The 18588-nt window shown below is 49.5% G+C and overlaps 1 protein-coding gene and 1 pseudogene across 5 annotated transcripts in view; both read left to right on the top strand.

The window, feature by feature from the left end:
• Positions 1–3514: 3514 nt before the first annotated feature.
• LOC110548084 (large ribosomal subunit protein uL16-like) lies at positions 3515–4177 on the top strand (annotated as a pseudogene).
• A 6079-nt stretch (positions 4178–10256) lies between these two features.
• Dagla (diacylglycerol lipase alpha) overlaps positions 10257–18588 on the top strand; it is a 57317-nt gene continuing 48985 nt past the window's right edge. For 2 of the 5 annotated variants that reach the window (XM_060386397.1, XM_060386380.1), the window contains exon 1: positions 10270–10400. The gene's annotated coding sequence lies outside the window, so the exon portion shown is untranslated. Of the gene's footprint in view, positions 10401–10464; positions 10778–12675; positions 12695–18588 lie in introns of those variants that run through there. The other 3 variants (XM_021636073.2, XM_021636074.2, XM_060386400.1) reach the window with 3 other exon arrangements.

Below are 18588 nucleotides of genomic sequence, written 5' to 3'. Positions count from 1 at the left end.
GTGGAAGTGTTTGGGAAGGGTTAGGAGGCGTGGCCTTGTTGGAGCATGTGTGTCATTGGGGGTGGGTTCTGAGGTTTCAAAAGCCCACACCATTCCCGGTTAGCTTGCCGCCTCATGTTTGTTGTCTCCATAGGTAAGCTCTCGGCTACTGATCCAGCGCCGTGCCTGCCAGACTGCCGCCATGCTTCCTGCTGTGGGGGTGATGAAATCTACCCCACTCTGGAACTGTGAGACCCAAACGAAATGCTCTCATTCAGAAGTTGCCTTCGTTGAGGTGTCTTGTCACAGCAGTAGAAAAATAACTCAGGAAATGGCGCCAGGGAGTGGGTGCAGCACTGTGACAGGCCTGACCGTGCTTTCTGTTGTCGTTTTGAGAAATGTAGAAGACTCTGGGACTTTGGACTCCAAAATGGTTGAATACTGTAGGTGGGGCTGAAAAGATGGTAGTACTGAGGACAACAAGGACCACGGTGGCCTAGTTCAAGGGGTTGCACAAGGGACTAAGTTTAGTAACTGGGTGAGAGATCACTCTTATGATATTTTTGGAAAGCATATGGCTGTTCTTGACCTTGCTCGAGAGTCTGTCTGCCTGTGGTTTGGACTAATTTCGTCGGCAGAGATGATTCTAAGACAACCTAGTATTGACTGTGTCATGTGATAATTAGGGATCACGCTCGGGCAGATCTACAAGGAAAAAGAGCATAGAGGGCAAAGAGAAATACAAAACGTACAGTTTGAGGAGGAAAGGAGCACAGGGGAATTTAATGCTGGAACCTTGGTTTGTGCTCAAAGAGACAAGAAGAAAACGGAATAAAGGAAATGGTGCCTTCAGATCAAGACCCCACTCAGCTAATCTTGACACTTGTGAAAGGAAAAGGCCTCCTCTGTCTTGAAAAGCAACTGAAAAGGAAACCTTATGCAAATGTAAATCAAGGAGGGGTCAGACTCCAGCCCCAGCAGAGCAGAGTTCCGCAATTTGGACCGTGTGGTTCTGGCTTCAGGGTCACGAATGGTAGAGGAGGAAAGGAGTTGTGGAATCTCTCTCTGAAGTTAAGAAAAGCCAGAGGAATCCCCTCAGGGAAGCCCTGAGAGACCAGCATGTGAAGCTGTGATGGTGAAGCCTGGATTGTACTGGAGACCCAGGATGCTGGAGATGTCAGAGCCATGGAATAGCTGCCAGGGAGAAAAGTTTGCTGCAGTGGGCAAAGATGGAAGGGCAGAGCCATCTAAGTCCTTTGACATTAGAGATAGAGCTACAGGATTCGGCCTCTGCTCTGCTGGGATTTGGTCTTGCTTTGGTCCAGTATTTCCAGTATTTGGTCCACTATGCCCCTATTCCTCCCTTTTGGATATTTTGTGCCATTGTATATTGGAAATACATATATTTTTTTTAATTTTACAGGTTGTCATAATTAAAAGATTCCCTTGAGTCTCAGAATTTATCCTGTGTTGAGACTGTGAAAGACCATGGATGACTTTTGAAATTGGACTAAGTGTATTTTTATTGTGATTTGGCTACAGACCTATGTGAACCAGGTAGTGAAATGTGGTTTGAAAGAAAATGGTACCCATAGGCACATATATTTGAAGACTTGATCCCAAACTGATGGAACTGTTTAGGAAGGATTAGGAGGTGTGGCCTTTGAAGGAGACATGCCACTGGGGATGTTCTTTGTAGTTTTAAAATCCCATACTTGACTTTCTGCATCTCTCTCTCTCTGCCTCATAGTTGCTATATCAACATTTAAGCTTTCAGCTACTGCTTCTGTGTCATGCCTGCCTGCCTGCTGCTCTGCCTTCCACCATATTGGTCATGGAATCTAGAACTCTCTGGACTGTGAATCACAAATTAAATGCTTTCTTTTATAAGTTGCCTTGGTCATGGTGTTTTGACACAGCAATAAAAAAAAGTAACTAATACATCCACTTTCTCCTTTCTATTCCTTTTGGGATCTCAGACCAAGAAATGATTCTGCTCACATTTAGGTGAGTTTTTCCTCCTCAGTTGCTCCCATCTAGAAACTCCCTCACAGGCATGCCTTATAGTTTTGTCTCTTAAGTGGTTTTAACTCGTGCTTGACAAGAATAATCATCAAAGTGTCCCCTGTCACGTCCTCACTTGGCAGGAGACTCAGAAGGCATTGACAATGTCCCTCAAGCTCTTTTAAAAGTGATGCCCATGGCATAATTCCCAAAGTCTCCACATCCTTTTTCTCCCAGCATAATATTTTTATTAATTATGTGGGCATTTCATACAATGTGCCCCTGTTACACTTGCTTCCCATGACCCCCAGGTCTCTGCTCTCACCCTTGTGCCACCCCCTTTCCCAAAACACCGAGTCCAATTTGTGTTGTCCATATACTCATTGAACATGGTCAAACTACCAGTAACCAGCCCCCCCAAAGAAAACTGAGTCCTTCCCCACCCCCTTCCTGAAGCCTTCAACTGCCTTTGTCACAATTTTTAAGGATGCTCTTCAATTGCTTTCTGCTTGGACTGTTTTTTACAGAGCAGAGATTTATGAGTTTGAGGCTAGCCTCATTTATGTAGTGAAGTCCAGGCCAACCAAGACTGCACAGTGAGACCCTGTCTAAAATTTAAAAATGTAGGGATGAGATTGAGGAAGCTATCTGCCTTTGATGTTTGGCCTTCACACATGTAACTCCCCCACACATACAAACACAAAACCAAATTCATGCTTTTGTGAAAACCAAGTTCATGGATGTATTGCCTAGAAATGGAAGATGAGCAAAATTAATCAGACATAGGAGCATATTGTATTAGTCAGTGCTCTCCAGAGGAACAGAACTTATAGAATGTGTAAATACATAATATATAATCTATACATTTTATAAAATATAAAACGTATTTATAGAAAGATTGGAGAAAGAGAAATATACAAATCTAATATTTCAATTTATTAGATTTATAGGATTTATTAGGATGGTTTACAGGCTGTGGTTCAGCTATTCTAACTATTCTAACGGTGGCTGTCTACCAATGGAAGGTCCAAAAGTCCAGCAGTAGCTAAGTCCATGAGACTACATGTCTCAGCTGGTGTTCAATATATGTCAGAATTCAGAAGACTCAGGCTCTGATGCCAGTGAAGGAATGGACTTGCTAGTAAGAATGAGAGCAAGCTGGCAAAAAGAGCAAGCTTCCTTCTTCCATGTGCTTTATATACAGCTGTCACTAGAAGGCATGGTTCAGAATAAAGGTGGATCATCCCCCACAAAAGATCAGAACTAAAGGTGTATCCACCTCAAAGATCCGGAATAGAGGCGCGTCTACCCACTTTAAACGATTTAATTCAGAAAAAATTCTTCAAAACAAAACAAAAAGCTTTGCTGGGCAGTGGTGGTACATACCTTTAACCACAGAACTCAGGAGGCAAAGGCAGGTGGATCTTTGAGTTTGAGGCCAGCCTGGTCTAGAGAGTGAGTTCTGGGGCAGCCGGGGCTACACAGAGAATCTACGCCACATAAAACCAAAAAGACCATTTTTTTTTCTGGCATGCCACTGAAGATCTTATTGTCCTCATGGGTCACCTGGTGTTACCAGCATTGTAAGAACAAGCCATACCCAAAGTCTTGCTTCTGCCAAGGCGTTCCTGATGCCAAGATCTTTATCTTTGACTCGGGACAAAAGAAGGCAAAAGTTGATGAATTTCACTTTGTGGCCACATGGTGTCAGATGAATATGAACAGCTTCTTATGACTATGAAGCCCTGTCCGAATTTGAAGCCCTGTCCTCTGAAAGCTGTCTGTATTTGTTGGCACAAATACATGGTAAAGAGTCGTGGCAAGGATGGCTTTCCTATTAGAGTGGGGCTCCACCTTTTCCATGTCATCTGAATCAACAAGATGTTGTCCTGTACTGAGGCAAACAGGTATGTGTGGTGTCTTTGGAAACCATTGGGCGCAGTGGCCAGGGTTCACATTGGCCAGGTCACTGTGTGCATCTGCACCAAACTGCAGAAAAAGGAGCATGTGAGCGAGGCTGTACAGGGCCAAGTTTAAGTTTCCTGGCTGTCAGAAGGAGTGGGGCTTCACCAAATTTAATTCGGATGAATTTGAAGACATGGTCACTGAGAAGTGGCTCCTTCCTGATGACCGTGGTGTCAAGTACATCTCCAGTTGCGGTCCCCTGGACAAGCAGTAGGCCCTGCACTCCTGAGGGTTTCCATAGTGCTCTCTCGTATCCTACCAAATCGTGTTCAGAAAAAAAAAAATCTCACATTCAATTCTCCTTGAAAAAAGAAAGAAAGAAAGAAAGAAAAAGACAAAAGAGAAAAAAAAAAGAAAAAGAAAAAGAATCCCTCATTGACTTGCCCAGCCTTTTGAGTTTAGTTAATTCCAAATGTAGTCAAGTTGACAATCGAGAATAAGCATCACAAATATCTCCTATGTAATTGCTTTGGTAAGAACATTACTGACAGACAAAAACCATCCAAAGGACAGAAGTCCAAACAATGGGTACTTTTAGGGAGGCAGAGGCTGACTGTGAAGGACACAAGGAACTGGAAATGTTCTGAATCTTCACTTGGGTTGTGATGGTATGTAAATACATACATAGAAATCCATCAAGGAACAGCCTTTACCGTGTTCGAGTCATATCCAAGGGAAAAAAAGAAATGGAGTCTGTCTCTTAAGAGTAATGGGAAACCACAACTGGGGTTTAAACAGTGACTTGACATAATTTGATGTTCATTTATAAAAGGTCACTCAGCTGCATGGAAATGGAAATGGATGAGAGGTGAGAGCTGCTACAGTTTTCCTGAAGACAGCCAAAGCACCCTGTTGGGAGATTATGATAAAAATGGGCAGAAATGGATTTTCAAGGATATTTAGAAGAGGGTTGGAGAGATAGCTTGTTGAGTGCGGGTGCTTGCCACCAAACCTGATGACTTAAGTTCATTTTTTGGCACTCACACAGTGGGAGGTTAGAACCAATGAGCATACGCTATTCTCTGACCCCCACATATGCATTGTGGGACGTATACATGAGTGTTCACTTTGGCTCATGTTTGAGCACACACACTCCCCACATTAATGTAAAAAAAAAGGGAAAAAACAATTGGGAGGAAAAATGAAGAAGAGGTGATTTAAGAGGATAGGTGAGAGGGTTGATGGAAGGAAGAATAGATGGAAGGATGATGGATGTATGGGTGTGTAGAGGGAAGGATAGATAAGTAAATGGATGAGTGGATGGCTAGATGTATAGGTTTGTGGAAGGAAAGAAGAACGGAATGATAGAAGGATGAGTGTATGTGTCGGTTTGTGGATACAAAGAAGGATGGATGGGTTTGTGGACAGAGGAATTTGTGGTTTGTGTGGGACGGTGGGTGGGATGAAATGACACATTGGATTGATGGCAGATGAATAGATGTGTAGGTGAGTGGGATTAGGAGTGAGTGAACAGGTAGATAGAAGGGTACCCTCCAGTAACTAGACTCTCTCTTCTGGCTTTTGGTGTCCAGAGAGTACAGATGAATCATAGCAGTCAGTGAATACACTGACTTTCCCCTGAGACATCTGTGTTTACACTTCCATCATTCCCCAGTGCCCCAAGGAGAAAAACTAGTTACTACGATGCCCACCAAGGAGCAGACACTTACAAATAGGCTGTCTTAATGAGATGAGAGGATCTCCCAATCCTCTGGGCATTTGTAAGAAGGTTCTGGTGATGCCCGAGTGAACAGGGCTGAGGCTAAAGTAGAGAAACTTCCTAAACCATCCCCTGGGAGGCATGAGGTTGCTTGGTCCCCTCTATCATTTCCAATAGCAAAATCCCATCATGTTGGTCTCCTCCAGTAAGTTAACCATTGCCATCCTCGCTGAGATACTCTCATACAGCTCTCGAGCTGCTATTAGTAAACTAAGTTCATTTAGGCCAAAGATGTGGGCTTGCAGCTTTTTCCTGGTAGGAGGGAAGAACTTTCACCCCCTTAGGACCCCAAGCACCCTTCGGTGATGGCTAATCTTCCAGTCCTTTGGATGCCAGCTAAGCCGTGTGGCCTGCATCCCACTTCTAGCCAGTTAGCCCCTATGATCTATTCCTGTTATTTCATAGCAGTAGGTCAAGGGAAGACAGGGAGGGCAAAGGTTTGGCAGTGCAGACACAGCAACTGTTTGCGGAGGCAGAAAGGTCTGAACTCCTAAGTGGAGATGCCTGAGATGATCCAGACATGACGCTGCCTCCAGGTGCCCCAAAGTCCAATTCACATGCATTTCCTAGACTTTGCAACTGGCTAATCTCTCTCCCTGTGGGAGTCTGACAGCTCAGCCTCCAGAGCTTTGCTCTCGCCTCCCCAGGCTGGCTGAGTTTGTGCTATTTGGATAAACAACATTCCCCTCTTGGGATGCCAGCAACAGACTTATTTACCTGGTGGTAACCGAGCAATTCCTTCCCAGCCTACCCCCACCGGAGGTGCCAGGATACAAGGGGAGCTGACGCTTTGTAATACTCAGGGGATGGAAGCCCTGGGTCTTGGGGGTGGTCAAAATTCTCACACCAGCTACGGAGATCAAGGGATGGGTACCACAAAGTCACCGTGCCCCAGACCTGTGATTTCACGCAGTAATTCAATATCTTACACACGAGTAAAGGAGTCATAGTATTTCCCCCAGCCCCCGGCCATGAACAGACACTTTATACTTTTAAACCCTGGGTGTTTTGAATTCTCCCAACCCTTTGCAGAACTCAGGAGTCTCTTAGTGGCTCTTTCTCCCTTAGGCTTTCTCTCTCTCTCTGTCTCTCTCTCTGTCTCTCTCTCTGTCTCTCTGTGTGTGTGTGTGTGTGTGTGTGTGTGTGTGTGGTGGGAGGAGGAGGTAGTGTGTGAGATCATCCAGTCCAGGCCTCCAAGGGGCAATACAGTTAAAAAAGAAAGAAAAGAAAGAAAGAAAAACCAGGGGTGGTGTTCAGCTTAGGAATTTTGCAGTCACTGGCTGAACCAGCCCTGTCTACAGCTGCTGTGAGAGTCTGGGGCAGGGTACAGTGGTGCCAGCTGTTGGAGACAAATTATACTATGAAACTCAGCCTTGAGTCATATTCCAGCACAGGGGAAATGTGCAAAAGTTAGACGCCGTCTTTGGGGGAGGGGTGTGTGTGCGCCAGAAAACACCATCTTGGTTTTGTCTTGTAAGATGTTGAGCTTGCAGAAAGTGGAGCAGACGGAGGAAGGGGGTGGGGAGGACAGGAAGGGGAGCAGATCTGTCAGCCTGTCACACACCCTCCATCGAGTCTAATAACAACACCCAGCATTTAATCAGCCCCTTCATGGAAACAGGCTACACCACACTCGTTAATTTCTTAATCCACACAGCCCCCCCTGGAAGGAGGAGCCATGTTATTATCCCCACTGCAACCTGGAGGGAAACTGAGGCCAGAATGAGGATTTGGCACAGACCTCAGAGAGCACAGCTAGACAGCTGGACCGGGACCAGTCTATAGCTTGTCATTGGTTCTGCTGTCCTCATTTCATCCTCTTCATCTTGTCCACTCAAGATGACTAGTCAAGCCCTGCTGACTATCTCCTGTGACACCTGGCTGAGCCAGACCAGAAGGTACTATAAGGAAAAGCCAAGCAAGGTATGGGAGTCACACAGGGACAGGTCCCAGAGAGTATGTGTTCATAGCCAGCCACCCTACATGACTGCTCTTTGCCAAGGGCCCCCCCCAAAAAAAAAAGCTGGGGGGATGGGTCATTTGGCAAAGTGCTTGCTTAGCAGGCATGCAGACCTGATTTTAGATCCCTAGCACTCATGTAAAAAGCAGGACACAAGCCTGGTATGGTGGCACATGTCTCCTTCCCCATGTGCTTGGGAACAGAGGCAGGTGGATCTCTGTGACTTCGATGCCAACTTAGTCTGCATAGTGAGTTCCAGGAAAGCCAGGACTAAATAGAGAGACCCTTTCTGGAAAGAAAAACAACAACAACAACAAAAACAAACAAACAAAAAACGCTGGACACAACCTGTAATACCAGTGTCAGGAAGAGAGAAGACAAGAGGATCCCAGTCTAGCCAATCAGTGAGTTAGAGAGTTCCCGGCCCAGTGAGAGAGGAGGACATTCAGCATCAACTTCTGGCATACACAACACACACACACACATACACAGAAGGGAACTCCAGAGATCCGGTTGGTGACCACTGAAGGCCTCAAGGAGAAAGACTTAGGTCAGCCTGCCAGCCAAATGAGACATGGACAGGAGGCAAGGAAAGAAGGAGTTAGAGGAAGGAAGTCGTAAATTCCTTCCAGGTGTTCAAAAACAGTTGCAAAAATAATGCCTGCAGCCTCTACCTGTGTTTCCTTGTTTCTCACTCATGTAGTTAAATCCTAAATAATTAACCAACTTCTTTTGTCTGCTTTGGGGTTGGCGATTGCATCCAAGATCTCATGTATGCTGAGCATACAGAACATTTCCTGGAGCCTGTCTTTTTATGATCACAATTAAAAACATTCTTTCCCCCTTACCTTTGCCTTTCCTCTTTCCCCCAGTTTCACAATGACAGTTTCCTAAACTTTCCCATACATACAGATCCCTTGAGGCTTTTGTAATCAGGCTAAGATCTTGGGTCTGAGGTTCAGAATTTCTAGTAAGCTTCCCTATGGAGTGTCCATGTCACCTACACAGCCAAGCAGTCCAAAGGCTGTGTTAGCAGCCGAGAATGTACCCTTTAATCCTGTTGTGGAATGCCCTACATGGGAATCGCTGAAGCAGCTGACCAAGAAGAGGACATCACCTTGAAGATACCTAGTAATATCACCTCCTACATGTCAGAACCGGTTTGGTGAGGGCTTCATGAATGGGAAGAATGGTGTGTGTGTGTGTGTGTGTGTGTGTGTGCAGGGAACTTGTGTGGGTTCATGTGCTGGACAGCTAAAGGGTGGACTGTAATAGACTGTCTTGGGGTGGCCACATAGCCCTGCTCTCTCCACTGGGAACGTTTGTGAGTGAGGAAGAGGGCTGCTACTGCCTGACAATAATGGATCCACCACGGTTCACAGGACCAATACAGTTCTTTCTTCCGGGAGTCTGGAACTTCGAAGCAAAAGATATTATCTTTGGCTGTGTGGTCTGAATGAATCATGACAATCTAGAGATAAGGTCCCTGAATAGTCGCCAGGGCCTCCCCTGATCCCGGTATTTCCTGAGACATCAGGAGCTCCTCTTCTTGAATTCTTTGAGGTGCCCGGCATCTGTTCCCACTTCCCATTTTCTTTACCTAAGCCAGAGCTTGTCTTTGAAACAACCACATATGATACCAAACCACCTGGGGAGGGGCTGAGCTACAGCAACAAAGACAAGCCTGTCCTGGATTCGGGGTTTCACTTTCAGCCAGATGTCCACCTGTGGCCTCACGCCTACAGAACAAGGGTCAATAGTCCTGATTTCCCAGGATAATGACTGAGCCCCGGAAACATTTTACAGGCTTTTCTCTTACTCTCTTTTTTGACCTCTCATGTCTTTCTGCTGGACTTTTGAGACCTGGCTGGTTGCATCATCATGACCTCTACCTCCATTACTACCCATGACCCTCTAGTGCAGCTGCAGCTCTCAGCTTAGCCCCCATGTAAATGCATCTGCCTCCCTCAGTGACCCAAGATCCTTAAGGGCAGGCCTGCACTGCCACCCCCTCCCCAGACGCAACCCAGCACACCAGTAGCTTTGCCCCTGCTAAAAAGCAGCTTTCAGGAAGGCGTGTTGAGCGACTTGCGCGTGTGTGAAGGAGAACAGGAGGGGCGATTTTCTTCATTTACCAGAAAATCAAGATTGATTAAACTCCCCTTTGACTGTCAGGCAAGACTGGGTGTTGAGGAGGGTGGCAGTGCGGAAAGAGGGGAGGACATAGATAAAGATGCGTCCCAACTCCTCAAGACACGGCTAGGTCCCCTGAAGGAGATGGAACCCATCTCTCTCCTTTTCTCTTCCCCAAACGAACCAGTTCTCTAGTGATCCTCTCCCACGCTAAACCTTGTCACGCGGGGCCTGAAGGAGGGGGGAACCTAAGCAGCCCCTATGCCCCTGTGCAGTGCCAGCGGTCCAATCCCTCCTGTCTGCCCACGGAGCCCCAGTGGAGGCCTCAGCCCCGCGCCCACCGCCCCCACGCATAGGGAGCCGGGCTCCTGCAAGGGCTCCGCCAGCTCCGGCCTGCGCGCCTCTTCCCTCCCTGGCGCTAGGGGGCGCTGCCGCCCCACGGCCGTCGCCATGGTCACCGCTGGCGGCGGAGTGGGGTTTACGTAAAGGACGCAGCGTCCCCCGGGGGGCGGAGGCGGCCTTCGCGCCGGCGCCGGCGCCCTGCGGAAGCAACGTTAGTGAATAGGGGCCTTGGGGAGCCCAGGATGGAGGTGGCGGTCGCAGCGGCCGCGGCGGGCCGAGCCCTGCGGCGCGCGGGAGGTAAGGGGGCCCCGGCCGAGCCCCGGGCGCGGGCGCCCTGCGAGCAGCGTGGCGGGCTGGGCAATGTCCACTGCGCGCGGTGGCCGGTACGACAGGTCCGCGGGCGGAGGTGCGGCTGCCACGCGCGCCCGAGGCAGGTGTGAGGTCCGCGGAGCCCCGGGCCACCGGCGTAGGAATGGTGACACGCGTGGCACGGGCGTGGGCAACGTGGATACAGCACGGGCAGCGTGATTTTTCCCAGCGAGGGTGTCAGAAGACTCACCCCCGCCTTGGTGTGGCGGTGGCCGCCCAGGTGTGAGGAGGGTGCACCCTCTGTACAGGAGGGTGATGCACGCAGCTGGTGCGGGTGGGTGACCAGCTGGTGCCAGGCCATGGAGGTGAGATGGGCATGGGTGTGAGAAAGTGCTGCCATTGCTTGGGTGTTGGAATGGTTCTGGCCTTGGGCTTGACATGGTTTGGAGGGATGGTCCTGGGGCTTGAAGAATCAGTGTTCTGGGCATGACTAGTGGCTCCGGCCCAGCTGTGAGAAATGGCCTTGGCTTAGCGCAGTGCCCTGGAATGACTGGCACTGTGAGGGGAGACTTGGTAGCCCTCAGACCCTGGTAATTACCCACCCTTTCAAGGGAAATCAGGAGGGGCAATGTTTTAGTTATGGAACTCAGCTTTAATGCATATTGGGTCTGCTGGCCTGGGGGCAGAAGGCTGGAAGAAGGTTGGTGTTCTTTATGATGGATGAGAATGAGAGACACCATGAAATTTGTCTACCGTGAGATTCTTGATTGCTGTCCCAGGTAGAGCTCTGCCCGGTTATAAACCTGTACCTGGTCGTGAATCTTTCCCACTTTGGGGAAGATGGGAGACATAGGTGATTCTCACTGGTGGTCCTTTGTTTCTGACTGTACGAGACCCAGAAAGGTGCAGACAAGTGGCCCGTATCTATAGGTCAGGGATGGGCCCTTCGTTTTCACTGGATTGATGGAGATGCTACTGGGTTTCTGGGAATTGTCTCTTTTTAGGTCCAGAGGATCCTTTGAGGGCTGCATTGAAGATGATTCTGTGGGAGTGTTTTGGGATTGCATCTGTCCTCACCAGTCTTCTGAAAAGCTTTGGGGAGGGTCTCTTTCTCTCTCTCCCTCCCTCCTTCTCTCTCTCCTTCTCTCAGTGCCACATGGTGTCCTACTCCACAGAGCATCAGTTTGCAGACCCCCTAGAGAAGTCTTGGGGAGCTGGAGAAGACTCCAGGATGTTACAGTTTTCTTGGTGGGAAGGACTAGGTAGAAGTAGAAGCAAAGAGCTGAGCTTTTCGTAAAGAGGGTGTTTCTTCGCAGATGGACCTTCTCTTTGCTTGGAGAAGCCTCCCTCATTTGAGGGCACTGAGCTGAGTTCCCCAAAGCTGGTGTATTGTCCATTATATGTAGAGCCAGACGATTCAAATTCCAGTCTTGGCTGTTTGACCTTGAGCAGGTGTTGTTACCTTTAAGAGCCACTTCACACAGTGGTCCCAGTGGTCCCAGAGAGTGGGAGGAGATGTCGAGCATGGAGGCTTTTATAAGCAGTGAAATGCTAGACAAAGGTCGGGGATTCTCATCTGATAAAGAGACCAGGGCAAGAGACAGGAGGTGGTCAGAAATGGAGTCATGGAATGTGATTGGGCAGGAAGCGAGCCGTAGGTCAAGGGCTTGTCATAGGGAATGAGAGGCCCAGTATACATGCTCCTGGTTGGGGGGGATGTGGGCTCTGTTGACACTGTGAGTCAGCTACTGAGCTGGAACCAGGCCCTGGGTCTCCCGAGGACGGTTGTGGTTCTGGACATGGCCATGGCAAGCGTGGTCTTCTGTAGGAGTGGTCCCCGAAGGAGGAAGCCCTTTGCTTGGGCCACAGACACACCTCATTATCTGGGAAGGTCTGGGAGGCGTCTATGGCTGACAGATCTAGGGTACCTGTGTGGGAGGGAGACTCGGAAAGTGTGTTTTCTCTTGAGAATTTCCCTTGGTTCTGAGAATGGGAGTGGGGAGCAGTCATGTCAACCCTCTGGAGGCCATGGCCTAAAGAAGATGAACTGGGTCAGGGTGCCTACCAAGTAGGCTCAGGGCAGGTGGTCGTGTGGGGAGGCTGAGGCTGTATGGCAGGGGAATGGGAGACAGTGAATGATGCTCTAGACACATGGAGGAGGAAAAGAGTCAATGAGCATCCTTAAAGGGTACTCCAAGCTGGATAAATATGGTGAGAAGTCCCAAGACATCGATCCTTATGTGATTCCATTTCTGGCTGAACACCCTTTCCAGGTTGGGAAGGTGAGGTGGGACTGTAAATTGCTTTGTTTTGGTGTCTTTTTCTTAAGCATCCCTGTGAGTGTCTGCATGGACAATAACTTATTGCCAAAGCTTGTACCCTGAGGTAAAAAGTTTTCTGCCTCATGTCCCAGCTTCGGTGTGGAGCCATAGGTGAAAGGTGTGGTGAGATGACTTTTCCATGCTGGGGAATTCACCCTGTCCCAATAGCTGCCACTTAGGCATAGTGGCATGGTGAGTGTTTTCTTGGCTGTTCCCAGGTTGACATGAGGGGTGTCCCTGGCTGTCTGCATGCTCCCTGCAGCACCTTTCTACCTCCCCGGGGGGAAGGAAGAGCTTGGCACTTCATCTCCTGCCTGGAAAGCGCTCTGTAGAACAGTTCCATTATGGAGGAAGCCTTCAGTCTCTCTGCTCATGTCCCCTCAGCTCACCCTCCACACCTCCGCCTATGTGTTCTGATTTGTAGCTCAGCCTTATGGTTTGGGGCTCCAGGGCCCTTTCCAGCCACCCCTTGCCATCTGCTTGGGATGCTGGGACTCTGTACAGCGGAGCTGGGCAGCGGGTGGGGTGGATCAGAAGATGCTAAGAGGAGGAGTTGGCCTCTGTTCCCCAAAGCAGAGCTGAGCTCTCTGAGCTGTCCGGTTTGAAGATGGTAGGGAGCCTAGCCAGGGGACTGGCTTGGTCACTGTACACCGATGATGGTTCTGACAGGTCCAGCAGAGGCAGAGGTCAGTAACAGAAGTGGACTTTGAGGGCAAGTCGCCCATTGGAGCTGAGGTTTTCAACTCTAGTCTTCAGTTTTACTCCCGTTTTCTTTGTCCATGTTTCTCTCAAAGTTGCTGTACTCAGCTTCTGGCGTCCTTTCCTTTCTTGGCTGCTCCCTAAGTCACAATGCCCAGCTGCTCTGCCTGACACAGAATGCCAGGGAGTCTGGTCTTACTGACCAGAGGTTACCGCTGAGAGGAGGGGCACCAGGTGAGCCCGCTGCAGCTGAAGCTGTAGTCACTCTTGCCCTCGCCTTCTTCCTCTTTGCAGGCCAGAGCGGGGAACCTCTGAATCCATTACCTGTTGGGCTAGCACTCCATCTGAGTTCAATTTCTCACCAGAATAGTATAACATTACACTCCAGCAGACCGGGCAACCTGCGCTTGGGGAAGTATCAATGAGTGTGTGGTCAGGGAAAGATAAATCTTTAGAACCGCGAAGTCGGGGACATCTGAGGATGTGGTTACCAGCAGGCAGGGCTGAAAATGTTTATCTCGATTCTCCCTTTCCTTACTGATCCCTCTGAGTTGGGGTGGATGGGGACGAGTCTGCATGGCTTTCCAGGACACAGGAAGTTGACTTTTGGTGGGGACTGCTTTGCTGCTGAGGGGCCCAGCAGAAATGGTGTGTTGGGGAACAGTGTAGCCGGAGACAAAGGTGCAGTTCTCATGAGGTGCTTAGCAGGTTGCGGTTGAGGAAAGCAGGGCAAGGCTGTTCCCACCACAGAGCTGCTCGGAGTACACATGTGTGGAGCCACGTGTGCCTGCAAGTGTGTCTGTGGGAAGTGAGGGCTGAGGGGGTGTGAGCGGCTGGTGGTGTGGGAATTTGTGGGCTCTGGTGTCTGGCTGGCCTGGTGTCAGTGGGTGTGTGGAGAGGGGATTTGCAGCAGGAGGAAGCAGTGGAGCCCGATGGGGGAAGCCTTCTAGATTGGGCAGGATGGGAGGGTGGGCTTCATGCTTCCTGTGATGGTGTTTGCTGAGGAGCCCGTCTGCTTTCTCAGTATTCTTTAGAAAGAGCCTGGCTCTCAAAGGTTTACGTGGACCTGACCCGGGAATTGGGGGGTGGATTCATGCCTGCTTCCCACCTCTTCCTCTAACACCTGGAAGTCCGATGAGGACAGTCCAGATAGTATCATAGCCTGTGGATATCATGACTCTAGATGCTGAGGGCACCCAGCTTTAGATTTCAGTACTGGTACTTTTCCACACCTCAGTTTCCTTATCTGTAAGATAGAGATGGCAACCCTCCTACAAAACAGAACTGTAAGAATTTCACCCTGTAACACCCGTGGAGCAGAGGTCGTGATGGAAGCCACAGAGCGTTCACCTGGTCAGGGGTTTTGCTCTCTAGTCAGAATCTATTCCACCAAAAAGTGTGACATCCTGATATGAATAGATTAGAACCAGAGAGGGACAACAGGTTCCAGGTCCTGCTATGGAGACGGCAGGGCTATCCTGCCCTGGAGGAGTGTAGCTGTCAGAGGTATCACCTGTGCAGGTGCTTCTGTTAGATGTGGTGGTTTCTTCTTGAGTACAGGCTATGGGTTGGAGTCAAACAGGGTCACGAAGACAAGTATACTAGAGCAGAAGGTGTAGAGTCTGCCCTCAAGGGGTTTGAGTTTCTAAAAGTGGTGCTTCAGGAGGTTAAATGAGGGTAAGTAATTTGAATGCTGTGATTAAAGGAAACTTGAATGATCTTGGCTTTTGACCCAGGCCCATTAGGACCAGTGGGAAGATAGATCACAACAGTGGATGTAGCTAGGAAGGCCAACAGAGTGCACAAGCCAGAACTAACTAGAAGCAATAAAAGCCATATTTGGAAAAGTAGGGAACAGCTAGGTCCCCAGGACCATGAGAGTAGGGCCAGAGGTTGGATTTCCATCTATGTAAAACATGACCACCACTGAAATGTCCTGAGTAAGAATCTGGGGCCTGGGAAGAGGTTCCAGGGCTACTGGTGGACAAGAACATAGAAGGCCCAGAGAATAGAGCTGGAGCAAGGTAGTGTCAACCCTGAGAAGCTCAGTAGAGATGCAAAGCCTGATGGAATATGGAGGGGAGGCAGAAGCCACAGAAATCTATGGGTTTGGTCTCTAGAAGCTGGACATGAGGGGCAGGAGGCAGGAGGAGAGCCTGCAGGGGCCTGTAGTATCTTTCCCTTGTGACTTTTAGATGGTGGTTCCCAGCAGAGCAGCGCCAGGCCAGAATGTATTATAGAGGCTTTCAAGGATCTCCATGAGGTTGTTGACACTGTCCTCAAGGCCGTCCTTGCCTCTGAGGCCACTGAGGGCTTCTGCTATTCCTAGCACTTACTTCTAGACATTTTTTAAAAATTATTTTCTCACCAAATTACCCCTTGAAATTTCGCCTGCCTGAGTTCAACCCAGGAGGTTACTATTCTGGGAAGTTTCACCAAAACCCTTTCAGCGTTGGAGAGTTCTCCAAGCTGGGGGCTGGGTGGGAAGAGAACAGGGCTTGTCTGCGCTTGTGTTTTGGGGAACTGCATTTGCCTGCATTTGTGTTTCAAGGAGTATCCCCCAAACCTGGAAGCCTCCCTGGCCGAGGAGCTGCTATGTCTCTGAGTCCTGAGGAAGATGGCCTTGGCTGTGGAAGCTGATATAGGACTCCTGTACTAATCCATCCCCAGCAGGCTCTGTCACAGTCTCTCATGGAGCCATTTAATTAATTTATGATTGATGTTCCTGGACTCACTTGCGGTTAATTCATTATTGATGTTCCTTCATTATGTACCATACACCCTGCTCCTCCCCCTTCTGTTGCCCTGGTGGACAGGCCATGTGAGGGGTGGGCTCCATGGGGCTGTAATTTTTGTCCCTCAGACTTGAGTTTGGTGGCACACAGCTGGAATCTCAGCATTCACGAGGCAGAGGCAGGAGGATCCCTGCAAGTCTGAGATCAGCCTGGTCTACACAGAAAGATTTAGGGCAGCTGGGGTTGCCTAGATAGACCCTACCTCAAAGTAGCTGCATCAACAGTAACAGTAACAACAGCTTTCATCTTGTGCATGGCAACTTGAGAGATAGAAGATCTTGTTTATTCCTTGCAGCAGGTACCCCTTTCACTCCTCCATCCCCCACAAGCTCCATTTTACTGGAGGCTTAAAGAGGTTGAGTCACCTGCTCAGGGATACACAGGCGACCAGGTGGGGAATGAGGGTTTGAAGAGCTTTTCATTGTCATGGCCCAGCCCAGCCCTGCCTCTCTTCCAAGCTCCACACAAGCCTCTTCCTACAGGAAGCCTTTCTTCATGCTCCACTGAAGTGCATGCTATCTAGACAGCCCTAAGGATGTATATGGCTCCCTTGCTTCCTGAAGAGTGAGGAACTAGTAATATAACATTTGCTGAGCAGAGGTGCTAGCACCAGGCATCTCTCTGTTCCTTAGTTCATTTCGTCCTCACCACCCCAGGGGTAGGTGGCATGAACCCTTTTTACAGATGATGTTTTGAACCTTGCTAAAGGTCATTCAGTTGCCAGAGTTTAGGGTATTTAAAGTCTCCTTGGGATTTCCCTCCCCACCCTATCCCCTGCCCCACATCAGTCAAGAATGCTGTGTTTATCAAATAGCACACCTGTATGTCCCGTCTGGCCTGTGTCAGGTTCCCTCTTTGCTGTGAGGACCCATTTCCATATGGTGGGTACTTTTGGAGACATGAAATGTACTGAAATGGGCCAGGATTCTGTTCCTCTCTGCTGGGCATTTATGCATAAGTTACTTGTGAGTTCTGAGCTTCAGTTTTCCTGTTTGCAGACCAGCAGTAAGGATATCCATCCTGGCTTGCCCTGTTTAAACATGATGCTGGGAAGGAAGGGGTCTGGGAAGAGAATGTACTAAACAAAGGTTAGGGTTGCCAGTGAGGTCTCTGGCGGACCAAGGGTGCTTATGGCTGGACACACAAACTCAGGCTAAAGCATGTATACCTACCCTCCAAGACATCCAGACAGGCTTTTAGAGAGTCCTGTGGCTTTCTGGGTGCCGGGAACTTCAAAATCCTGTGGTGCCAGGAAAGGAGTTGGAGGTTCTGAGGAAGGTCCTCAGTCCTGGCCTACATTTACTAGTCTATTGGTTGGCTGAGAAGTACCTGGGTCCTGGTTGTATAAAGTGCAGAGGGCTCTCCGGGATTCTGGGCCCTACTTCTCCTCTGTTTCCATGTGCACCCTAACGAGGTCGATTCAGGCTGGGTTTAGTGAGGAAGAGGGAGAGTTTGCCAAGCAGCCACCTAGAGCTCTGCTACCCCACCCCACTCCCAAACAAGCAGCAGCTGGGAAAGAGGTGAGCCCTGCATCCCGGAAGCAGGACACTGCCAGACTCTCCATGGCAGGGTTCCCAGGGCGTCAGCTAGGAATCCTCTGCTTTCTCATCAGCTCTCCCCAGTGCCCAGCAGCTCAGTGCCTGGCAGGGGCTCTCTCTGGAAGGCCACAGGGCTCTGCATGGTTCTGCCCTGATCCTCGCAGGGCCCCAGAGCAGAGGGCAGAACAGAGAGGATTGACTTGTGGGTGGGGGCAAGGCAGGCCTGGCACTGCCTGTTGGAAATCTGCAGCCAGGCTGCCGTTAGGTGACGATTCGTTTCACTTCCTAAGTTTCCGCCTTCTGCAGGCTGGGATTACATCAGGCTCCCCTGGCACGCCCTGTAGCCTACTCCCACTTCTCACAGCTCTTTCACTGTCCTGGGACAGTTGCCCTGCTGCAGTTTCTCTGCAGGCTGCAGAATGGCTGGGTAGTCCTGGGCTGGTAGCTGAGAATACAGTCCCAACCTTTGCAGCCTCAGCTTCAGGGGCCTGGAACTCCCAGTACCCTGCCTGCTTCATGCTCTTCAGAGACTGCCTGTCTCCAGGCGCATGCCACCCCTGCCTACCTCTGACCGTCTGCTTCCAGTTCATCTTCCCTGCTTTTAAATAACACAGGTTTTCAGGCAGGGACTGTGCATAACGACAAGGCTTCACTGTAGTACACCACTGCTTGGGCGGGTCACATGACCTCTTGGTTCTTTCTCAAACACTGGAAGGGGGCTCTGCTGGAATGTGGCACATTGGTATCAAATGACATCCATATGGGAGTTCCTGCCCAGAGCCTAGAATGACAGGTGCCCAATACTGGCTAAGGATTGTCAGTA

This window comes from Meriones unguiculatus, chromosome 1 (assembly GCF_030254825.1).
Source record: "Meriones unguiculatus strain TT.TT164.6M chromosome 1, Bangor_MerUng_6.1, whole genome shotgun sequence".
Taxonomy (NCBI): Eukaryota; Metazoa; Chordata; class Mammalia; order Rodentia; family Muridae; genus Meriones; species Meriones unguiculatus.
This window is presented reverse-complemented; position numbering and strand designations above follow the sequence as displayed.